Raw genomic sequence first — 23,279 nt, 5'->3', positions numbered from 1 at the left:
CCTTTGCCTTCAAGAACTAAAACTATGATAACGTCTCTCAAATAAGACGAAAAGATGCTTAAGTCCATGACAAAAGAAGATTTGCTTACCACTGGCCAACCTTGAGCTTAAAACATGTTTAAAACTTAAGAAATTGGAAAGCTGGGTGGCAAAGGTTTGGGAAATGACATAAACAACTAGATTTAGTGAAGCTAAAATTCCCAAAGGATGACAGAAAGGAAAATCTAAAGGAGGCGCCCTTCGAGAAAATTCGGAAGAAGCGAGGGACATTATTTTGAAAGAAAAGGAAGGGCAGACTTCCTGTTTCTTGTAGAATGGACTAAATACAGTGTATTAGGAAAGGGTGAGCCACCCATCAGTGAGAACACCCCACATTTCTAGATGACATAAAATATATCTCTTATTTTAAAAAAATAATACGACATTGAGCTTATAAGAAATGTCCTTATAGACAGTCAATAGTGTTCCAATGCGTAATTTTCCTTTGAGCGTGTGGACACTGAAACGTGCACGTTTGCATATTCTACACTGCTATAGTGAGATCGCCTGCAACCCGGTGGCAGTGGGCCAGGATGCCGGTGACAAGGGTCGGGCGTAGTCAAAGGGACAGGGACAGAGGGCAGGAGCTCAGTTAATCAGAACACAAAGCCCTGTCTGGGTCCGGATGAGCGAGATATCCTTTGCACTGAACTTCACAAATACAAGGTTTAATCATGTCCTTAGAACACGCCTCGGAAGCTGAGGCCCAGGTTCTCATGTCTCAGGAGCTGTCGGCCTTGAAGGGACCACACACGCTGGTACGTGGCACCTGAACGGCCAACGCTGTGGTCGGTAGCAGAGACGCCTCTGCGGCTTTCTTCCCTGACCGCCCTGGCGATGTGTCAGAGACCCCACGTGGGGCAAGAGAAGGAGTGAGCGGGGTTCGGTTTCCTGACACCGTCAAGGGGGCTTTGGAGCAAAGCGTTAAGGTACAGAAAATGAAGTGTCACTTCTTAAATTCCCGAGTTCGCAAAGAGAGTCATACCAAATACTAATATTTAGAAATCTCATGTCATCCTCAAGACAGGATGGGGGTGTTTTAATCATTCTCGACAATTCTTTTGTGATTGTCCACAAAATCCTAGTTGCCTTCCTACTTGTTACGCAGAAGGCCCTACTGGGGTACCCTTGTATCAGGCGGGGGGACCCTGTGATCTGAGTATTAGCATCGTATTCTTGTTGAGACGGTTGGTAAAACTGGGTAAGTACCATTAAAAAAAAGTGTCTCGAAGATTTCCCGTTGGGGTTCACTGCACATCACACCTGTATGGAGGAAGCACCTGGACCCCCTTCTGGGCACGAGGCCGATGCGGAGGGAGCTGACGCTTTGCCCATGGTCAGTAGCCGACCGGCACAGCAGACCTCCACACGGAGGGCATGTGACATTACGAGTCTCTACGAGGACCAACTAACAAGCTTATCGAACAGAAGCCACATCTATTTTGAGTTTTCAATATTTCAAGTTAGCATGAAAAAATATTCGGAAAAAATAAAAACGCACTCCAAAATATCTTTCTCATATTAAATGTCAGACTCGAACATTGAAAAATATTCTGTTGGTCTGCTACACATATCTTTTCACGGTAAATTACTTAAGATATACTAAACGTTCTAAAACATGTAATGACTTTTCTTTTCTTCTTTAGTATATTGGCCAAATAAGTGATGTCACTATACCATGACGAGTCACTCCAAAGTTACCGAGCTGCAAGAGCCAGTGAGCCGACCTCTTCTGATTTAAGGTCGATGACACGCAGCCGGCGGAGGGGATCCTGTTGCCGAGTGTCATACGCGGAAACGACATCCGACCCGTGTAAGTACATTTACGTGACCGACTCTCGCTCGCATGCTGCCAGAGAGGACACGGACGGCGTCCTGTCATTTCGTGCTTCTGACTCCTGCGAAGACCCCGCCCCGTCTGCACCCAAACCGATGTGCCTCCTCTCGACATCCCCGTTTGACTTCGCTACATGGTTCCGACGGCGCTGACTACGGCTTGTCCCGGTGGCTGGGGACGTCTGCAGGGCGGTCGTCACTTCGCTCTACTTCTTACGCACTTCGGCGTTCTGCCCGGTGTTGGGACCCAGGACGCGCTCGGCGGGTCTGCCAGCCGATGCGGTGCCCGCGCTGGACCCCGCGTGGGCTGCCGCGTGTCCAGCCGATGCCCCGCGGTCGGCGCTTCCCTAAGTTCATTTATCCGAACAGTGTTTTAGAGGACGTTAACGGGCCTGTCGCCAGACAAATCAATCACGCGAAACGAGCTGGGTCAAGAGGCCGGAAAGTCTGTAATGCACACTGAAGGGAAGAAACGCTCCGTCGTGCTTCGCTGGGATGTTTACACACACACGAGCACGGAGACCTCTCCACCTGCACGGCTGCTGACGACCAGCCAGACGGAGCTCACCCGGGGCACTCTGAGGGCACCCCCAGAGCATGCCCAGAGCCCCGGGGCGCGAGACACCCTGAAGTATTTAGAAAACTATTCGACATTTATTTATTGCCATGCGTTTTTTAAACTGCCATATCCTCAGTTTAAAGAATAATTTAATCTTCTAAATCACATGGGACTTACCCGGCCACAACGAGCGAGCGCTTGCTGCCCGCATCTGCTGCGGCCCCGGAAATGCGACCTTGGCGTCAAGGTGACGTCTGCCTCACAGTATGAGCACGTGGTTTTACATGGAGAGAAAAAGTCGAAAGAAAAAATTTCCTAAAGGAGTTAGTGAAAAGTAATATAGTCATTCTCGGGTATTTTTGTTTTGTTTTCTTCTCTGGGATTAAGTAAAAGTTTAAGTAATTCAGCCATGGCATGGAGCCTGCCAGGAAAAGTCATTCAGAGTCTTTTATTGTTCACGTTTGGGAGATTGAGGGTTCATTACTGTTCCGTTGAATAAAAACTCAGGAGATAAAAGAAATAGTGTTCTGTTTGACAAGCGAACGCATGAAGTCACACAGCAGCCCGGGAGAGGCGCCATGCCGTTAAAACGTGCTTTGCAGTTGTAATTAGTTTAGATCATCAGAACCACCGGGGAACCAAGCAGATGACAACGCAAACCTTATGCCCCGTCACGTACGCGGGTGTCTGAGGGACCGAGACGTTAAGCGGCTGCCACAGTAATGCCGTCGGCTTGGGGGACACCGATTTTGCAGCCAAGTGCCGTCCACCGCCAGGCACTGACCCAGCGGCACGGGGACCCCGCCTGGGACAGGGGGCCGTGGGTGCATCGGCGGCAGCCGGTGCCTGGAGCTGCACCACACGCGGGGTTAGAGCCCTCCCCACCGTCCCACTGGGCTCCACCTCGTTCCCGACGTCACATGTCCCAGGATGCTCAAGTCCAGCTGTGGGCAGTGGCGTGTGGAGAGTAAGCGCTGAGTCCGGGGGGCTGGGAGCACGGGGGTGATGAGAGATTGGGGGACAGCTGGGGGCCTGGCAGCCACGGAGGGACCCCACACCGGCCCCCGAGGTACCCCGGCTAGGCAGGGTCACAGCCCATGGTGAGAGGCGGCCCGGGAGGAGAAAGACGCCAGGCTGGCCCAGGCCAGCCCAGGCCACCCCGGGCCTTAACACGGGAACGTCCGAAGCCGGTGTGGAGCCACGTTCGCCACGAAAGTAAGTGGCTTTCTAATCGTGTTTCCCCTTTGCAGAATCAAAGCTGGTTTCGCCATCGGATGTGTGGCCTCGATCGTGTGTTAAGACAGTCACCGTCATGGAATGGAAACTAGAGTCACATTTTGCTGGGCAGTCACTGAATTGTGGCCATTTTAATGCGTTCCATAAATTAGTCCTGACGTGGCTTTGCGCTCTGCCGGCCTCTGCTTATTAAAATGCTAATGCCAACATCGGCCAGACTCACGTTTCCTTCCAGAAAACCCTCTATGCTGCCGGGCTCTGTCCACGAGGACACGCGACGTGGAAACGATCCTCCCACGAGGACTCGGGGAGCTGGTCATCGTCCGTGACTGAGTTAGATTCCAGCTTCCTCCCCCCAAACAATGAAGCGAAAAACATGGCTGTGCCTCCGTGGCCGTCCTTTCCACTGTGGTCCACAGTCAGATTAAGAAGAAGACAAAGATGCCACAAATCGTTCATTTTCATCGATCGAATAATTACCGCACACGCAGAACGCGCCGGCAACTGTGCTAAGCGTTTGCAGAATGGAGACACACGATTTTCTGCTCTCCGGGAAGTCACGGGAAAGACCTGCGGCGAACCACCGCGACTGGCCAGCGTCCCGGCGGAGTCGCGGTCCTGGGCTGTGGGAGCGCGCTCAGGCCTCCTTCGCCGACAGCGTCCCCGACGGTCCGTTCCCGGTGCGCGAGGCGGTTTCCAGACCCGCGGCCGCAGCAGACTCTGCCAAAGCCTCGCCCGCCTCGGTCTGTGCATCTCAGAGACCCGATTCTCTTCTTTTGTTGGTTTGATTTTTTTCCCATCAAAACTCCCATTGGCTCATTGTCAAAATAACTTTGATTTGCTGTGGAGCATAAGTGGCCATGAAACTGGTAAAATTCGGTGGCTTCGGTGCATTTTAATCAAAGTTATTGAGCGGAGAGCACAAGCATTGTTCTGCACATCTCCAAAGCAGGGCAGCTGTCGACTTTGAATCCACGTTCCAGAAAACTCACAACTTGTGTCGTTTTTTTCCTAACTATCTCTTATTTTATCTAGGATAAATTTTTTGAAGAATGTTTTTCTGTATTCCATGAACATTTTTCAAATCTCTCTGAAGGTCCACGAGGGACGTGTTTTATTGCCATCAGACCTCTGGAAACTGAATGAATCAAACACAAAATCGCATAAATGTTCGCCAGCAGCCCCACGAACATGCGCGGGACCTCGCTCACCGGCTTGACCCTCATGATCTACCGACATCGGCAGCGCAGACAACCGCCCTGATAACCAATCGAAAATACTTGGCGAAAGATCGTCTTAGCCGTTTGTTCATCGTTAACGCATAGACCTCATAGCATCCATTGCTTTGCATTCCAAGAGTTTCCTGATTTCAATCTGAGAACAAAGTGTTCCTAAGGGAGGTAAAAGTCAACCCACAGGGAGTCGGGATGACCAGTTTCCTCGAGAACTCAGCTCCCCGTCAGCGAAGTACCGCAGACCCAGACCTGGTGCTTCCCTGTCCGATTTGTCGCTTTTCATCTGCGTTTACATGGACTTGTTTTCTCAGGTCCTTTCTGCAGTGACTTTGTATTCAGTGTTTAAAACGCCAAAGCTACTGTGCTAGATATTTCGTCATTCATAAACATAATGACGCGCGCGGCAAAGCTAATTCATAAACGCAATGCCACGGAACACTTACATGGAGAGTAGCGCGCAGCGCGGGTTTGCCGGCTTTGGTTGGCAGTGTCTGCGCCGTGCGGGGCCCGTCCGACATGCAGAACTGAGCTTCCATCCCGGACCTAACCACTCGGAATCCCACTGGAACAAGACGCCAGGCGACTGCTGTGCACGCTCATGTTTGAGAAGCTCTGAGATAAAGTACGTTTAGCGTAAATCCCTCCCTTCGATTAGTTTTCATTTTTTTAAAACTGTTTTGTAAAGAAAGTATGGAGAATTCCGAGCAGAAAAGTAAAGCTATTAAGAAAAAGCCTTGCAAACGTTAAGTTGAAATTGAAGTTATCGTTTCGTTTAAAGGCTTTGAACGAGGTAAAGCGATCGTGCCATCGTCTTGGATGACCACGGCGGCTGCTAGCGTGGGCAACATTTAACAGCTCGTTACATTTTCACACATATTAAAAAGTAATTTTCACAATGACTTTGTACAGATATCTTTTTAAATTGGTGTTTTGGTCTCCGGATATGCACGCAGAAGTGGGGGTGCTGGTCGCATGCAGTCCTGCTTTTAGAGGAAGCACCTGGTGTGGGGGTGAGCGTGTCTCGGGGCGCTTCAGACCACTGGTGGGAGGTCACAGACACGACTCTCAGACATCGCTTATTAGTGACTTATGGGCACAGAGCTGTAGAGGGTTAATAGGCACCGTTCTATAGAAAACATAGTAGATCTTGGACAATGGAGAAGTGTACGTGACTAACAGGTTTCTGAGTTATAAGCTGATCTGCACAGCCGTGCGCAGACAAGGTTATTGTCAAGGTTATTGTCCCCCGTTGCGGGTGGTAAAATCTTAGGTGACAGACACAGTGACTTGCAGACGGCCACCAGTCAGCATTCTGGCAGGACTCACGTCCCTCTGAGCCCAGAGGGACTTTCCTCCAGCTACGTCCGGTCACCTGCTCCAGCCTAAGGGTAGAAATGTTATCCTATCGCCCCTGCTAACCGCACATGCCTGAGAAAAAGAAAGGCAGGGTGCTTCTCGCCAGCGGACACCGGATGAGAGGAGGCGGGTGGTTTCCGTTGTCATTTATTAGCTTCTGATGGGTATTCTGAAGGGACGGGGTCTTGAGTGTGTCCATTTGGGGATTATTTGATGGTGGCCGATTTTGTGGCGGTTTCAGAAAGATACTCTTTCACACCGGGAGCAGGAGACTGTCAGTCCGTGGGAAACATGCAGACTTCGATTCTCAAGACCTGGGAACGTTACACTACACGGCAAAGGGGAATTAAGCCAAGTTTAAAATGGGAAGATTATCCTAAACGATCTGGCCGGGCCCAGTGCAGTCACGGTGGGCCCTACATTTGGAAGAGGGAGGAAGAAGAGAAGCAGCTCACACTGTTGCTTCCACAGACAGAAGAAGGGTCACGAGTGAAGGACCATGGAAGCCTCTAGAAGCAAGAAAAGACAAGGAGGCATCTCCCCTCGGGCCTCCAGAGAGAAACACGGCCCCGCTGACCCCTTGACTTTTGCCCAGTGACACCTGCGTTGGACTTCAAGACGTCAAATTGGCATCGTTCGAAGCCACATCGTGTCGGGGTCTTTGTTACAGCAGCAACGAGACACTCACACTGTCCCCCGTCCTCCAGGAGCAGAACAGATGCTCTCATCTTGAGTGTGGGCTGGGCTTAGTGGCTCGCCTAACGAACAGAGTATGGTGGAAATGGGAGGTCCCTTTCGGGGTGAACTCTCGCCCCCTTGGATTTGTCCCTCTCTCCGAGGGAGCCCTGCCATGTAGTCGGGCACCCTGTGGAGAGGCCAGCAAAGCAAACAAGCCTCCCCGGCCAAACGTTCACACGACCGTCGCCCCAGCTGATGCCCTGACGGCATCCTCGAGAGGAACTCTGAACCAGAACCACCCAGGTAAGCCACCCTCCGATTCCCGACCTAGAGAAATGGTGAGATAAATAATCGATGTTGTTATTTCAGGCTGATGACTTGTTATGCACCGGTAGATGACGGGTACGATTCCTCTGAGGTTCTTACGTATTGACCAAGAGAGAGGAAATCAGCAGACAGGAAAAGCGTTCACTTAGGAGTGCTGCCGCACGCAGACTTAGAGGGGGGGTGTGCGTGGTAGCGACGCACACGTGTGAAAGCTGACGCTTCTGTCAGTATGAGTTAGCCAGCTGTTATTCAGATTTTAGATGGAATTAAAGCCTCTGTGTAGAGAATGCAATTTCCCCAAACACGCAGTCTCACCAAGAACACATTCCCCAAACACGCAGTCTCACTAAGAACACATTCACCTGAACAAAATGGATCGGAGCTGTCAAAATTACTGCGAGATCAACAAAGGCAATTAACCTCTGATCTCCCCTCCGCTCTCTCTTCCCTTACGTTTTTGCTTTTCCCGTGAAGTCTCTGCTGAGTGGAACAAACTGTGCCATAAAATGAGATTAATTAATGGGTTTTCTACTTTGGTATATAAAAATATTCTCTAGACTGCAACTTACAAAGTTTAATGACTATATATGTGTATCTATCTACATCTATCCATCTATAGACATCTCGATAGATACAGATATATACAGATAGATAGATAGATATAATATCTATCTATCTATCTGCATATCTGCTAAATAAAGAAAATAATTACTCGCTTTATGATACTTTTGTGTTGAATTTCAGCTTGAAGACGATTATTGAATTAGAGCTCCTTTCTTTTTTTCCCCTTTATGAGTGTAATTTGTTAAAGATCCGGCAACTATGTGTGCTAGCCACACTGAGTAGCCAGGTTCTCTCCCCACTTCCTTTTACGGAAAGTCCATTGCCATTCCGATCACAAAGTCAGTGCTCGCAGCTTTTAAATGGCAGTGTTAGCTAATCAGATCCATCGCATTGCTAAAATATAATTCCCCAAATCCAGCTGAACATCGACCAGTCCAGAAATCATCTCCACGTACAAACGCAGAAGAGAGAGGCCCCCTCGGACGCTCTCTTTCACGAGGTTGAGTAAATTTCCTTACCTAAACGTTGCAGGAGAGAAAGTTGCATTGCCGTGTAAACGAGTGTCTGGTATTATTTTCTCTGGGAAGCGGAGCTAATTTTACCTTCTGAAACTGCTGCTAAGGAAGTTTCCAGCGCTCAGAGATTACGTATTTTTATTTCGTGATGGCCTCATTTTCTACAGTGACATCTGATATCACATCGGATCTGGGTTTAATGAATAGCATATAGCCCATTATTCATAAGTTATCAAAACTATTCCTAAAGTCTACTCAGAATTCAGCAATAACAGATTCGGTCCATATTTCTACAAAGAGGATATGGAATTCTACTCCTCAAACACACTTTTTCTCCTTAATTGACATCCTCCCTTGTTAGTGTGTCAACACACATGGCATCACCACTTTTCATTAAGAGGAGGACAAGACAGAACGTCACGGGAAGTTTCAAATAAGAATGGCTGAGTTCACGTCCATTGTCCCTTCATCAAGTAAGAAATGGGTAATGAAGAAAAACAATTTTAGTACGTTTAAAAAAAGAGAACTGTAATTGCGATTTTATTCACAGAGTAATCAAACCATGCCTCTACTACGTACGTAAAGGGAAATGTGCTCATCCACAAGTCAATTAGTTCTCCGAACGGAAAGCCAGAACGGCCTTTTATCACGTATCTTTTTTCATGTCTTTGGCTCACACGCGAAGCTTAGATGATAAATCATGACAGGAAGACGTCATGGGCACTGTGAAGTGTACACCGGCACCTCTCCTTACAGAGGGCTCCGGGATCAGCAGGTGATGCCGCATAACTTAAGACGCTGATAGCCACCTGCTGGGAAGGTGGGTGTGTGTTACTAGTGGGTTCCTAAAATATGTCCATTACCTGGCATTAAGCCAACCATCTTGATTCATAGAGAGGGGACAATTCAAAGACAGCCAAGCACACACTTTTCAGTTATAGATGTGATTTGTTTGGGACTAGGATTTCACGGCCGTCGGAAGGTTCTCGCGTGGGCCGAGGGGCTGCCTCGTGCCCCACACGGTCCTTGGACGCGTCTGGGCAGATTTGGGTGCTGATCCCACAACCCTGTCCCTTCATTTTTGAGGACTACCTCGCAATACATTGGGTAGCTCCCCACCTCAAACCTCTGTTATTTACCGTTTCTTTTCTCCCTTATTAGAAATTAGACATCCGAAAGTATGTCTGAAGCATTTTATTCCTCCACATTTCCAATATTCCTATTGGGTTTTCTGGGGGAGGGTGGGTTATGGCTGCCATCGGTGTAAGAAAACCTGTGGGATCCCGGCCTGGGGAATGTCTGTCCCTACCGCTCTATGGGTGTGTCACGAATCTCTAACATTCAGAAAAGTGTGCATTGCCTCTGTTCATTTGTAGCGATGAATCATAACAAATTTCCTGTGAACCTTTTCAGAAAAGCCCAGCTTCACCAGAGCTCACGTGATTTAAAATTCTGTCTTCAGTACTTTAGCTTAATGGCATTGTCAAATGTCAAGAACACTCGGTAAGAGGTTTTTTTTTTTTTTGAACAATATGTTATTTTGCCTTTTTCATAATAGCTGTCAAGTCAGAAAACACTCGCAGCAAAGAATGAGCAAACGACAATTTTAGTCACAATTTTACGGACTGGAATCTTCTTGGGTTTCTTCTGTCGCCACACAATTCTATTATGACCTTTGAATTCATACTTAAACTACATGTGGTTTAATATTATAAAACAGTTTACGATGGACACATTATTTACTATTTCTTAAAGAGGCAGTTTTATGCAGAAATACTCATGCATATACTCAACCGTGTTGCAAAATCTGCTAATTCCGTAAACTCAACAGTTGACCAGTTCTATCTAGGATGTATTTAAACGTTTTGGTTTGATGTCACGAGACTGAATTGAAGTCCAGTTTATTTATGGGGATGGCGTTCGTCAGATCCGTGGACACGGCGATACAGTGACTATAAAAGGGAGTCTCTTGGGATTCTGAGGACCTGACACCTCTGTGTCCTCGACGCCTTGAGAAGGTGCTTCTGTGGACAGCGTGTTATTTGTGTGTATAGCTGTGACTCCACGCCATGTCTACACGAAGACACCTGCTTGTCTGGGGGACGGCGTCCGTCTGTAGGACACATGACGGTATCCGCGTCTGAAGAGGCCACCTGCGCTTCGGTCTGACCCGGACGCTCTCTCGCAGCTGTGTAGCATCCGTGCGTACGTAGCTTTGTCTGCTTCCAGCTCCTTCAAGTCACACATCTGCCCTCTCCCCACGTCTTGGCGACAGCAGGACCGCAGCCTCCCCAGGTGCCCGAGCATCTGCGAAGTCGTCGCTGGTTTTAGAAGCAGGCTGGGGAGCCAGGCTGCTGGGACCCAATTCCAGCTCCCATGCTTCCTGGACCAGAAACTTGGGCAAACGACCTACCCACATCCGTTAAAAAATTGTACTACCTCATAATGCACTGGGGAGAAAGTAAATGAATTATCACGCAGACGACACTGGAAAGAGCCCGGCATGTGATGCCCCCAGGGTTAGCCGTTGTCCTCATCCTCGTCCTCACCCGTGTCCACAGTCAGCCACCCCCGCCCCCCGCCTCCTGGGCCGTATCCAGCACCCGCTGTCTTCCTCATCTCCGTCTCCCACGCCAGGGACGCGGTGTCGGGATGTGGACAGAGGCCTCTGGCATGCGCGGTACTTGGGAACGGCCTCTCCTTCCATCCTCACATTGAGAAAGCGGGGAGTGGTACCCAACTCATGGACATCTCTGAATCCGCGAGCATCCTCCACAGAGCACAAGGATCCCACAGGAGAGGAAGGCTCGGATCCGGCCCACCTGAACGGGGCGCCTCCTGACTCGCTTGACCCATCGGACCTTCCTGGCGCCGCCTGCAGAGCAGAGAGGGAGCCGGGAGGAGGGAGGGGCGTGGCCAGGTCGGGAGGGCCGAGAATCACCTGCTCGAACCCCTGATTCAGATCCGGACCCTGCTCGGGCCCACCAACACCACGAGTGGGTTTTCCATGAAGGGCAGCGGGACCGGTGGCCGTAGGCCCCCCTCACAGTGCGTCCACATGGGGTGACAACGTGCACGTAGCAGGACACTTCCGAGGGAGACACCAGCTGCGTGTCAGACCGGACACCTGGTCTTGCCAGAAACCAACTGTCCAAAGAGCTCGGGCTTACCGCCAGCACGCACACCAGGCCAGAAAGCAGAGCCATGCAGCCACAAAGGGACCGACCCTTTCCCAAGGTCAGACGTGTGAGGGGACGACGTCTACGGTCCCTCGGTCTCCTCCGCTCCCCACACGAGCGACGTGAGAGCGGGGGAGGAAGAATTGGTGCCGCCGGCCGGAAGCGCGGGCTCCAGGGCAAACTCACAGCCGGAGAGAAAGGGCCACTGTCCCCGCGCGAGCCACCACGTCGGCCCAGAAAGCTCGTGTCCAGACTTCCACGTACGAAGGAATTTCCGTCTCGTTAAAACCGCTGCATTTCATTATAGCTGCCAAATCTCTACTTAATACAGCATCGATGTGTCATTTTAAAACTGATTCTTCTCTTTATTTAACCAAAAACATCCTGATAATGTTGGATTAGAAGGCTTCCACTGTATCATAGATACTAGGCAGACACCCAAGGGTGCTAAGTCCTTTCTCTTACCGATTAACGCCCAGAGATTCTTTTTATTTACCTGACTAGTTCAAAACTCACTTTAGCTATCATTTCTTACAGACGATTTTCCCTGGGTTCTTTGCCTATTCTGTCCGGATATCCCTCTATTATTGCATTCAAACATTCTATTTATTAGGAACCCTCCCTACGAGACAAAACCTGAGAGCTTCTCAGCACATAACAGGTGCCCAGAAACGATGTGTGGACTAAGCGAATACATGACTCCAACGCAGGACAAAGATGCAGAATCGTGTTTAAAGTCTTGTGGCCACGAGACAGCAGGACAGCGCTGTAAGCAACACTTCAGACAGAGTCCTCAGGACACTGCTAAAGTGAGGATGAAGGTCAGGGGTAGCGTGCGGGGTGAGAAACACGAGGAAAAGCTCTGGAAGCTCGTTTTTTCCCAGCTGCTATGACCGGCTGTTAAAGATTTCCTATGTCTAGATTTCTTTGGATGTTTGGCACGTAAAGTTGTTTAACTTCGCCGTTTCATTTAGCTCGTTATTAGACGACGGGGTGGAACTTATTGCGGAGTTCAGGTCTCAGAAGGGCGCGGCTGCCATGACAGGAAATGCTCATTTCGGAAAGTAGCAGAGAGGAATGGTCACGTGAGCTGCAGGGAGGCACGTGTCGGGGTGACCGAGGGTTACCGAGGACAGCAGGAAGGAGGCAACGGACGCCCAGGACGTCAGACTGGGGACCACGCCCGATCGACGATACTTTGCGCTGGATCGAGGCTGCATCAAAATACCGTCAGCGGGTTAAATAGCGGTGTCTTGTATTAATTGCAATATTTGGGGACTTTTGATTACGGCTTCACGAGTCCACGTGGTTAAGCGAATATTAATGAGACATTTGCAGTCAGCCGGGAGCAGAGTCCAGATTCCGATCCAAGGACTAAATACCAGCATCGTTCGAGACGAGAGGCCCAACGACCTCCTTGAAGCGAGGCCTCTGTGTGGGATGCCGCCGTGTCGGAGGCTTTTACTGCAAGCGACGCTTCTTTTCTGCTCCAGCAGCTACTAGCTTCAAAACCTTCAAGAAAAGATATCACTACCTTTGTTTTTTAAGTAACTCAAAGAATTTCAGATATAGGAACACCAGGCAGGATCAGAAGAGATCATCTCGCTATTGGAGATTTTCCCAGGGACGGAACAGCAGAGCCGGGGACAAGCGGATGGCATCGAGTCCCACCCGAGCTTCTCCTCCTGCATCGCACGCAGCCTCCAGCCGCATTATCCAGAGATCACCTGAGCTCATTCCACGACGACCGGAAGCTGCGGTTTACCTGACAGTTAGGGACACCGTGCTTAACTTTCCGTGGCAGACCTGCCATTCCTACCTGCACGCACACGCTCGTGTCAGCCGACTCTCTGCAGAATCACGGCCAAGAGTTAGAGGAGGAAAAACCGTGAAGAGGCTGCGGAATCCTCTCGGGGGCCGGGAAGGTTGGACGGACTCGCCCGGCGGTGTGCGATTCCCCTTCGGGGGGCCGCGGGGCGGATCTGCCTGCCCCGTCGCCCGGAAACCGTCTGAAGAGTTAAGACACTCAGAGCAAGGAGACCAAGTGATTCTCTGAGCCGTAAAACTAATTCTCAGCCGAGATATGTGGGCTTTGTTTCCGGCTGAGCACATAGAAATGAACTCTAAGCAAGCTTTCGGGGTGCGGGCTTGTGATTTGGTTAGAAGCTGAAAGAATGTAGGGTCCGAGCTTTCTCCTTGGGCTCGAATATGTGATTAAGAGACAAATAAATACCTGTATCATTGCCTCGGATTCTGTCTGAATACAATGATAACTGTTCTTACCTAAGTAACCATTTTTAAAACCCCGAAAAGAATAAAAAATAAGTAGAGAAATGACAAATTAAATTGAGCCACTACTACTATTTTTCTCTTCACTTAAAAATATTTAGCGTAATCTGTTTAGTTTGTTATTTAAGATATTTAAAACCGTGATTATGCTTTAATGATATTTATAAAAACCGCTTAGTCTACGGCCATGCCACCCTGAACAAGCCTGATCCCGTCTGATCTCGGAAGCTAAGCAGGGTCGGGCCTGGTGAGTACTTGGATGGGAGACCGCCTGGGAATACCGGGTGCTGTAGGCGTGAAAAATAAAAAAATCTGCTTAGGAAAAATTTGCATGCTAGGTTTATAAGTCTTCCTTTTCATGCATTTAAATTGCTGAGAGGATCAGAGGTACTAAAGTTATATATTTAGCCTCATAAATGTCTAAGAAAATGTAATTGTAAATGGGATGAACTTTGCAGGGGAATTCAATATCTTAAAAGAATTAACTTCAACATTAGTCAAAGACCATAATCGTTCTTATTTTAATACAATTACCATATGTATAAACTGAATTTAAAAGTATATAAGAGGAATGAAACTAAATTCTTAAGAAAATTAAGATTTAAACACGTCAATATAATAATTTGGATATTAATTTAAGTAAAAAAGTAACTTTTCAAAATATCTACATATGAAACTCATGTTAGGCACTGAGTATGAAGATGGCAGCCTACTTTTCGGCTGTCAAGTAAATTTGCGAATTGTTTTAAGTGCCTGGCTGTGGACCGTTCTGACGTTCAGGGTGCAGGCATGTTCTCACGGATTTCTCTATGTGCCTTCAACTTTATGCACTGAACTCATTTCTATTTTGGGCGAACACTGGACATTTTTAATGTAATTTCTTATCGGAGAATAAACAGAGTTTACTTTTTTACCTACGGCTATAAGAAAGAATGTCTTTCAAGAGCTGCGTCTGGTGGTGTAGTCCCTGGAGTGGGAAGTTACTCTTGGCAAAATTGTCTGGGAACTTGAGTAAGGTGGGACATTTCCCTACGGGCTCCCAAAAAGCATCGCGCTATGTGTTTTTAAATATTCGTATTTTTATGTCCGACATAGAATACTGTACCTATGCCAACGTAAAGAGAAAGCCATATGCTTATACGAGAACTAATGTTTGTTGAAACAAGTTAATATTGTTATTATTTTTCATTTTTTGTGACTGACTCCCCCCCCCCGCCCCCACCCCGGTGAGACACGTCTGCTGCCTGCGGAGAGACAGCCAGAAAATCACCTTGAAGGGCAGGCTCGGTTGAGAGACTAGAGAAAGTTCTGGATTCCTTTACTCTTAGTAAATGTCAAGGGTCACCAGCAGAGTCGCCCTGTGCCCTTCCAGAGCTGGAGGGGCTCGTGGCCTCTGGAGGAGCAGTAACAAGTAAGAGAAACCCCAAAACACGGCCCCACAAACCCTGAGCTTTCGGCCCCACAGGTGTGGGAAGGAGGACGTGGGGACAGGGAGGGAGCAGGTGGCGACGTACACGCATCGCAAATCCCATCACTGGGCAGCAGGAAAAAAAAAAATCACAGGGTTTTCGGCCAGTGTCGTTTGGCATCTGAAGGAGAGGGCCCAGGAGGACATCCCCGCACAAACGTGACGCCTCGTGACAGTGACTTTCTGCATGTCCCCCGCAGGACGAGCCTTGGAGGAGCCCGGAGAGCTGCAGAGGTGACCGGAAACCTCCCTCTCTGTGCCCTGCTGAGCCGCGGAGAGTAAACCTATGATGCCAACTCACACACCGCGCTTGGTCAGAACACACCTGTGTCCCCAAAAGTCGCTGTACTGGCCCCTTCTGCAATGCAGCCCACAGGGCTTAGGGGAAAACTTCAGAGATGCATTAAAACGAGGAGCCAGCAAAGTCGGGAGCACAGTCTTATGCATGCGAAACCGTCAGGAGATACGTAAGCATTACAGCAAACGTGGCGTTTTATCTCGAAAAAAGGCCTGACGCTTGCTGGTGGAAGGTGGCCTCGGACAGGTGGCAGCTGGCGAGCCGCTAGGCAGTGATGGCGGAGAGCATCTGAAAGCATACTGACGGCCGTGACGCCAGGCGTGATGGTCCGGTGCTGGTGACCCAGGAGGTGGCAGGTATTTAGGGGGGCCGTGTGTGTGCGGTGGAGTGTGCTCCTCCTTGGCCAGGCTCGGCTGGGCGAATCCTCTGTGCTCACCCAGGTTTCTCCAGATGACCTTGCACAGGGGCGAGCTGAAAACTCTCGCCCCGCGGGGCTGCCCCTCACTATGTCATGTACTTTGCAGCAGAGTCACAGTGTCAGGAACGCACTGTCACAAAACTGCCTGTGCGGCTGGGTGTCAGTCCCACCCCTGGCAGGTGACAGGCGTGACACGGGACTTCTGGCGAGAGGCGTGGACCTCCTTTAAAATCACCCAGCGACCTCGATCTCGCGGGCTGTGGCTTAGCCTGTGGGTCGCGAGCGACACCTGCCCAGCATGTTTGCTGTGCTGGGCCTTTGGTGACACTGCTGGGCCGATCGGGGTTCGGTGTGCGGCCTGCTCTGCCGTGCTCCATCCAGCAGTGACATGGGGTCCCGTCTAGGCGTTGTACCCTGGGGCTCAGGCCCCCCGCTCGGCCCAGCGGGGTGGGGACCGTCTGTGGGGGCAGGGTGTTTTGGGGCGCCTGGCCGTGGATGATGGAAGGCTCAGCATGGGCAGCAGCGCAGAGACTCGGCCGGCTCCTCCTCGGTGGCATTAGGTACATTCACACTGACGTCACCTGTTGCCACCACCCGTTTGACAACCTTGTCATCATCCCGAGCCGACACGCACTCCCAGCCCCAGGCGCCTTGCTGCCTCGTGTCTCGGGGCCTGACTGTTGGGCTGACCGCTCCGGGTCCCTCCCTTTTGTCCTCCTGGTCCTGGAATCCCACGGGGCTCGGGGTGTTACCCTGAGCACATTTTCTTCAAGTTTCACCCAGGCGCTCGCGTGGGTCAGAATTTCTTATCTCTCGAAGACTGAACAGTATTCCTCTTATTCTGATGCAGACTGAAAACGTCCACGTTCATTTCTGCACGTGCTCTGTCTTGGTCTCCTTCCGTGAAGTGTGACCAGATGCCCTTCGCCATCCGAATGAGTGCACAGCGACTCAGTCGCCCCTGAGCTTTTGTCCTGCAGCTTTGCCAATGCCAGTCCCGTGCAGTGACGCTCCAGCCACGGATCAAGCCGGTGGCTGAAACGCTGGAACCTTCTCTTAGACCAATCTGTTTTCAAACATTGAGCATAAAAGGACAGCGGTCCCAGAAGAGGCAGTTTTAGCTTGGTGCGGGGCAGACAGTCGGCCAGAAGCCAGGTGACCATTCCTTTCTGATACTTGCTGTGGTCGATCTGTTTCAAATGGAGGAGGAAGGACGAGAACGCTGCTGCGAGATGACCTTTGAAGCCGTGCAAAAACAGAGTGAGAAACGTCTCCATTTGCCTTTATCCTACGGCGGGGAGTCGCCGTCTCAGTTTAGGATGCTGCCATTTCGAAGCTTTGAAAAGCTTTCTTTAGAAATGATTACATTCATCCTGCACTCAATTTGTCCGAAGTTAGCAAGTGTTACAGCTATCAAATGCGCTACAAAAATAATTGAACACATTTTTAAAACTAGTAGATACGGCGACTGTGATTTCCTTTCCCGGGGTTGCCATGAAATAGCAGAAGAGAAAATGCCATCAGGCATCGGGAAGCAGACGGACCCACTGAAGGATGCCCCGGCCTCGCCGGTCAGTGAGCAGCGCGAGCCTCTGTCCCCCTTCCCCACAGTCGAACTGCGAGCACAGGCAGCTTGATGGAGAACCCGATCTGACCGAGTCTCTGGGGCGCTGCCCCGGACCCAGGTGTGACGCATCACGCTGGGACAGAGGACCCCCAGGCGGCGTCCCGGTACACCTGCATGCCCTGCTTTTAATGCCTGGCGCACGCCAACGTCACTGAGCTGGAGGATTTGGTGTCCCCTCCTCCTCAACTTTCTCTAGATCTTTCTCACTCCCTGGAGCCTCGGTTATGACACATGTGACTGAAGACAGAGCTCAAACAACTTAGGACACGAGGGAATCAATTACGTGGATGTGTTCTCCGGTCTGCCTGCCTGCCTTCCTCCCTCCCTCCCTCCCTCCCTCCCTCCCTCCTACCTCCCTCTCCTCCCTCCCTCCTTCCCTCCCTCCTTCCTTCCTTCCTTCCTTCCTTCCTTCCTTCCTTCCTTCCTTCCCTCCTTCCCTCCTTCCTTTCTTTTCTTTCCTAGTTAACTTTTTAGGATTAAGCTTTTTTTAAACAAATATTTTTGTTCCAATTCACTTCTTAGACTATACTACCATTTACATTTTTTTTTCCATTTATTGATCATTTACCCCATGCTTGTAACTGTATACTATTTGCGAAGGACATTTCTCCAGGAAAACAAACAAACAAACAAAACACCAAAATTTAACGATGGTTTAAAATGTCTCAACAAATTTTAAAAGTACCGTGTTATCTGAACATGGGCTCCTTTTGTTGGCAGAAGCTTTGCTATTATACACAAAAACGCTAACCAATTACCCATGAAAGTATTTCATGTCATACTACATATTTATCCATCAAATCTATAAGGCCGCTGTCTAATGCCTGTGACAGCCTTGCCAGGGTCTCGCTATCTAAATGGACAATAAACAAGGTTTTCAAGGACATTCGAGCTCTTAAAAAATTAATCTTTCTATGAATCTTCTCATTTGCATCTTTCATCTCTTCTTTGCCTTTGGCAGCCTCACCCTCACCCCACACACTGCCCGCCTCAGGCTTGAGGAAAAGAGACCCAAAATGGAAAAAAAAAAAAAAAGATATGGCCTTGGAGACAACAGGCCAGCCTCATTTCCAAAGCGGGGGTGACAGTGGCCCACGCGGTTAGTCACGTAGTTGATTAACAAATATCTGAGCTAGTTTTCTTTCCAGTAATAATACAATGTGAAGCATTCGATAACTGTTTGTGAATCTGTACTGAAAGCCACGGCATCAGACCTGAGTATCTTTAGCCGAGTGGAACATCCCGATGAGCTTCAACCTCGGTGAGAGCTATGGGAGAAGCAACATGCGAATTTAAACTTCCAGAGTAAATGCTATATCTTCATAAGAGACGCATCGATTGATTTTAAAATTTCCATTATTTCGTTTTAGACCGTGGCCAACAATTCCAAAATCATCTTCAAAAAATGGTTGTATTCATGTATGAACAGAATAGTTTCAATGTTATGGGCCTTTCGCCTCTTTAGCAGATTCATACTGAATGGTAAGTTTAGGAATAAATGTTTAATTTTACAATAAATTCCGTCAGTTAAGAAAATAACCAATCCCCTATCTCTCAAAAATTGCAAAAATTAAACACTTGTTGATAGGTTTGGACAGTTACTGTGGATGATTCAATTGAGCTTCACGTTAATCATAGCATTACAGTGATTTCTAAGACGTAATGCACACAAATGTCAGGGCATTCTGAGTCACGGTTTAGTGTCTACTAAAATATGCCAGTTCCTACAGAGAAACATTCTATTATCCACGATGCTCATGAGAATGACACTATGTAACTGTGCCGTGTGGAGAGGCAGCTGTGAAGGCGAATCGTTTATGCTTTCCCAAACGGTGTTCCCATTCAGGGAGAGGATGACAAATACGCAGTGAGGGGGGGCATGACAAACATCCGCTGAGCACTGCTGCCCGGGGTGCCTGCCCAAGCCGTTGGGTCTGGACGAGCTGTCCCCACTTGCCGCTGACCGTCCTGCAGTGACTCACCGATTTCCAGACAGTGCTGAAGTCTCCGGTTTGGCACGTGGATGAATCACAGCCTGGCTCCCCGTCACAGCTCTCGAGGACGTCTTTGTACTTGTTGACGCTGCTGCTCTGTTGAAATGTCCTTCCTCTTTTCTCGATCTTCTGAATTTCTACTCTTCAGAAGTCATCTCGGCAGCAACCCGCCCGCCCTTTCTACTCTTCAGAAGTCATCTCGGCAGCAACCCGTCCCCCGCCCCGCCAGCCTTCCTCGATGGCATCGTCTGGTTTGAACGATGTCCCTCTGTCGCCATGGCACCTGGTGTTTCTGTCACGGCACTTCATACAGTCACCGATTTACTTCTCAGGACATTTGGACGTGGCGGCATGTTCATCAAAGAAGGAACTCGACCTGCGTTGGCCACCCCCATCCACGCCTGCCACGAGGCTTACACGGAGCAAGCAACCAATGTCTTTTTAGTGAAAACATGTGATTTATTTTCATAAGCTAGATTTGAAAGTTAATCTAAATTACCTTGGAATTCTGAAAGACACATTTCACGTGGGCGTGTTCTTCATTGGCGACACGCGCCCTCTGATGATACTGGTGTGTGCATGTGATGTGAGAGCCTGAAATGATCTTCGGTTCCGTGCGGAAATCTGCTGGATGGAGATCATTCGGGTCGAAAGGGAAGAAAAAAGTCAGGAAAAAACCTCCCTTAAAAGCCTGACTATTAATGGTACCTATGCTAATTTTGAGCATTGTTGCATAAAGGTCGATATTAATGGAATATTTATATTTGTTAACATACTGCGTGAGTTGAAATGAAATGAAGCGTTGATTTACTTTTAACCAGGAGATGGAAATCTGACGTTTCGAGTCCCACGCTGTTCTTACAGACTTTGTGTGTCTCGTTCACAGTTCACCTGCCTCTTAAAGCTTTTTCAACTTCCCAGTTTCTAGAACACGAACATACCACTGAAATTCCCACTGGGCTGTATTCGGTCCTATACTGTCCTGTATTCGATTTTAGAAGTTGGGCAAATCGTACTTGCTAGAAGAGGAGGTTTGGCTGCAGAGCCGGGCGCCGAGACGCTTCACACGCACGGCCTGCGCTGGCCTAGCGTGCGGGCATCTTCCAGAACGACAGAGCCCGTTCCCAGCTCGGGGCTCCACTTACGGCCCAAACCAGAACAGTGCGCCCGTGACCGCAATTCTCTGTTCCCTACGAAGTTAGAACGAACGGGTCTCAAATCTGCCACCTGTGTGTCTCATTGCGAGGCAAGGAGGTCTGGCTGCCGTCGGTGTCTGAGGGGGGCTGTTTCGGACGCATCCTTTAGGAAATGCTGTGTCACACGTGCGTGTGTTCGACTCTGTAGCATCTCGGGACTGACCGAAAGGCTCGTCTCCGAGGAGCAGGGCCAGAAATGAAAACCGCGGTGTCTGGGGAGACAGCCCGATTCACGCCGCCATCTCCTTACTCACAGAAGGCGACTTCAAATTCAGCTGGAAGCATAATTAACGCCGGAGGGAACCCATGTGAGGCTCGTGATGAGAGGCAAGACCGTCAGTGTCCCAGCCAAGCCACTGGGTGTCAGGTGGCACAGCAGCCTGAGGATGGAAACGGGGCGTCAGGCACACCCAGGCTGGGGCCTCGCCACCCTGACTAGGAGCAGGCCGGTGGGGTCAGGCTGGCGGCAGTCAAAAATATCAGGAGGAAACTTAAAGAATTCTTGTCTGTGAGTTGCACTGCTTTTTAACTCAAGAAACTGTGTTAAGGGCTGGATAGGATTTTTCTCCTTCTGCCCTTTATTAATTTTCATTGCAGGGCTCCTTTGTGGCAGATACTGTTCTAGGTCCTGGGGCTACAGATGAAGAACTTGGAACAGCGTCGCAAGTGCTGAGAACTCATCATCCAGGCCGCCGACACCGGGCTGCTTCTGGGGGTATCGTTCCTCTTGGTGCTGAGAAGGATCTGAGGCGGTAATGGGCAGTCCATCAATGTGACAAGCGACACTCCACTTCTGCCCACTGGTGGCCAGTAAAACTGTCACCGAACTCACTGATAGATGAGATGCGATGGTGTCGCGTTTGTATGTTGTGCTGTAGCCATACCTTACGATGGCAGATGGGCATCAGTCTTCTCTGAGCCCATGTGCTTAATTTGAAATGAACTTATGTAAAGTGGGCTCCTTCCGTTTTTATTCCTGGGTGCCGTGGCGTGACTCGTCACGGTTACTTTGCCGTGACAGCTCCCACACTACACATTCATCTGTGCCTTCAGTGTCCGGATTGCCGATCCCTCACGGACCATTTGTCCCTGCTCTGCAGACAGTCCTTTCTTTCAGTTAGAACAGCCACACGCACGGACTCCCGTCAGATTGTCCTTACTCAGACACGGTCTGCATGTCTTTTGTGGCTGACAGGAACAGAATGTCGCAAAACAGCAGGATGCATCTCGCCATTCTAGGACTGAATCTATTGCTTTTCGAATCTGGTTACATATAGTGCTGTCGCAGCTGGACATTTCACTCCATAACACCCCAAATGTTATATTTGTTATATTGAGCAACCGTAACCATAAAGACACGGTCGGTGAAAGGTGTTTATGAGGCGATACCTTAAAGATGAAAGAAAGATTCGTCGTTGTCATAAATATCCTCTTAAGGTCAAACTAATAAACATAAACTATAACCAAATTTGTTGTTTTGGCCAATTATAATTTTTTAAAGGGTCGGTAACTGTTTTTCTACTCTAAAAACTGTTTCGTGTAGTAAGTCGGTGTGCCCGAGATCCGAGTTGCGTGGCGCTCTGCACATCGGGAACGGGAAAGGGACCAACCACGGAGGGGACGGGGCGGGCAGGGTGAGACCGGTGCTCGCTCGCGGTCCGTGGACGTAAACCACGCGGTTCGGACGCATAGGAGAAGCCGGACTTGCAGCAAGAGCCGCGGATAAAACGCTTGCTCATTTCCAAACGAAAAACACGCACGCGGATGTGGCGGCGGCAGCCAGCGTTCACTCCGCCCTTTAAACGCTCCCGGTGTGAATGCAGAGTGGGGACTCCAGGTCTGCCCCCGACACTGAATGCAGAGCGGGGACGCCTCGCGCACGGGGGACCCTCCCGCCGGGCACCCGGCCGACGGGCGGGTCGGGCGACTACTGCCCGTCAAGCGAGCTTCGTGGCCGGCACGGGGTCAGGGGCTGCACGGCTCTTCTGCCATCTAACAGGCGACGCAGACCCCGCTGTCGTCCCTAACACAGACCCGCCAGCGGCGAGCGCGGGGACGGGGCGCCGAACTGCGGCCCAGCTCATTCCGAGACCAGCACGTCGAAGCTCGGGCTAACGTGGAGTGTTTTTCTTACAAACGCCGCTGTGTCATTTTCCTCCTTCCTGCATCTTGAGGACCGAGCCCGTCCGTCCGTGTGCGGCGTTAGCGCCCGTGTCGTCCACTTGCCCCTATGTCGTCGCGTAAACCCGCGTCTCCGTGGCGGGGCCTGTCGCGTGGCGGGACCCACAGTCAGGGAGCATCGGGATGGGGCAGGGGAGGGAGGAAGTACAGCCGAGGATGTGACATGAGGGACACAGGAACGACAGATGGCAGGGCGGACGCTGGGGGTGGCACCGGCCTCGCGGCCCTGCAGCTGCTGAGCGAGGCGTGGGTGCCGGGTCACGAGCATCGGTCCTGCGAGACCG

The 23,279-nt window shown here is 50.0% G+C and overlaps 1 protein-coding gene and 1 non-coding gene across 2 annotated transcripts in view; one reads left to right on the top strand and one right to left on the bottom strand.

Moving 5' to 3' along the window:
• The window catches only part of RALYL (RALY RNA binding protein like), a 174,916-nt gene that overhangs the window by 59,496 nt on the left and 92,141 nt on the right, over nucleotides 1-23,279 (bottom strand). The window lies entirely within an intron of this gene.
• Nucleotides 13,991-14,109, top strand: LOC112472738. The gene has a single exon (XR_003043753.1). It is a non-coding gene; the product is annotated as a 5S ribosomal RNA (ribosomal RNA).

Source organism: Pteropus alecto, unplaced genomic scaffold, assembly GCF_000325575.1.
Source record: "Pteropus alecto unplaced genomic scaffold, ASM32557v1 scaffold87, whole genome shotgun sequence".
In the NCBI taxonomy this organism is placed as follows: domain Eukaryota; kingdom Metazoa; phylum Chordata; class Mammalia; order Chiroptera; family Pteropodidae; genus Pteropus; species Pteropus alecto.
Note: the sequence above shows the minus strand (reverse complement) of the source record. Positions and strands in the feature narration are given on the sequence as shown.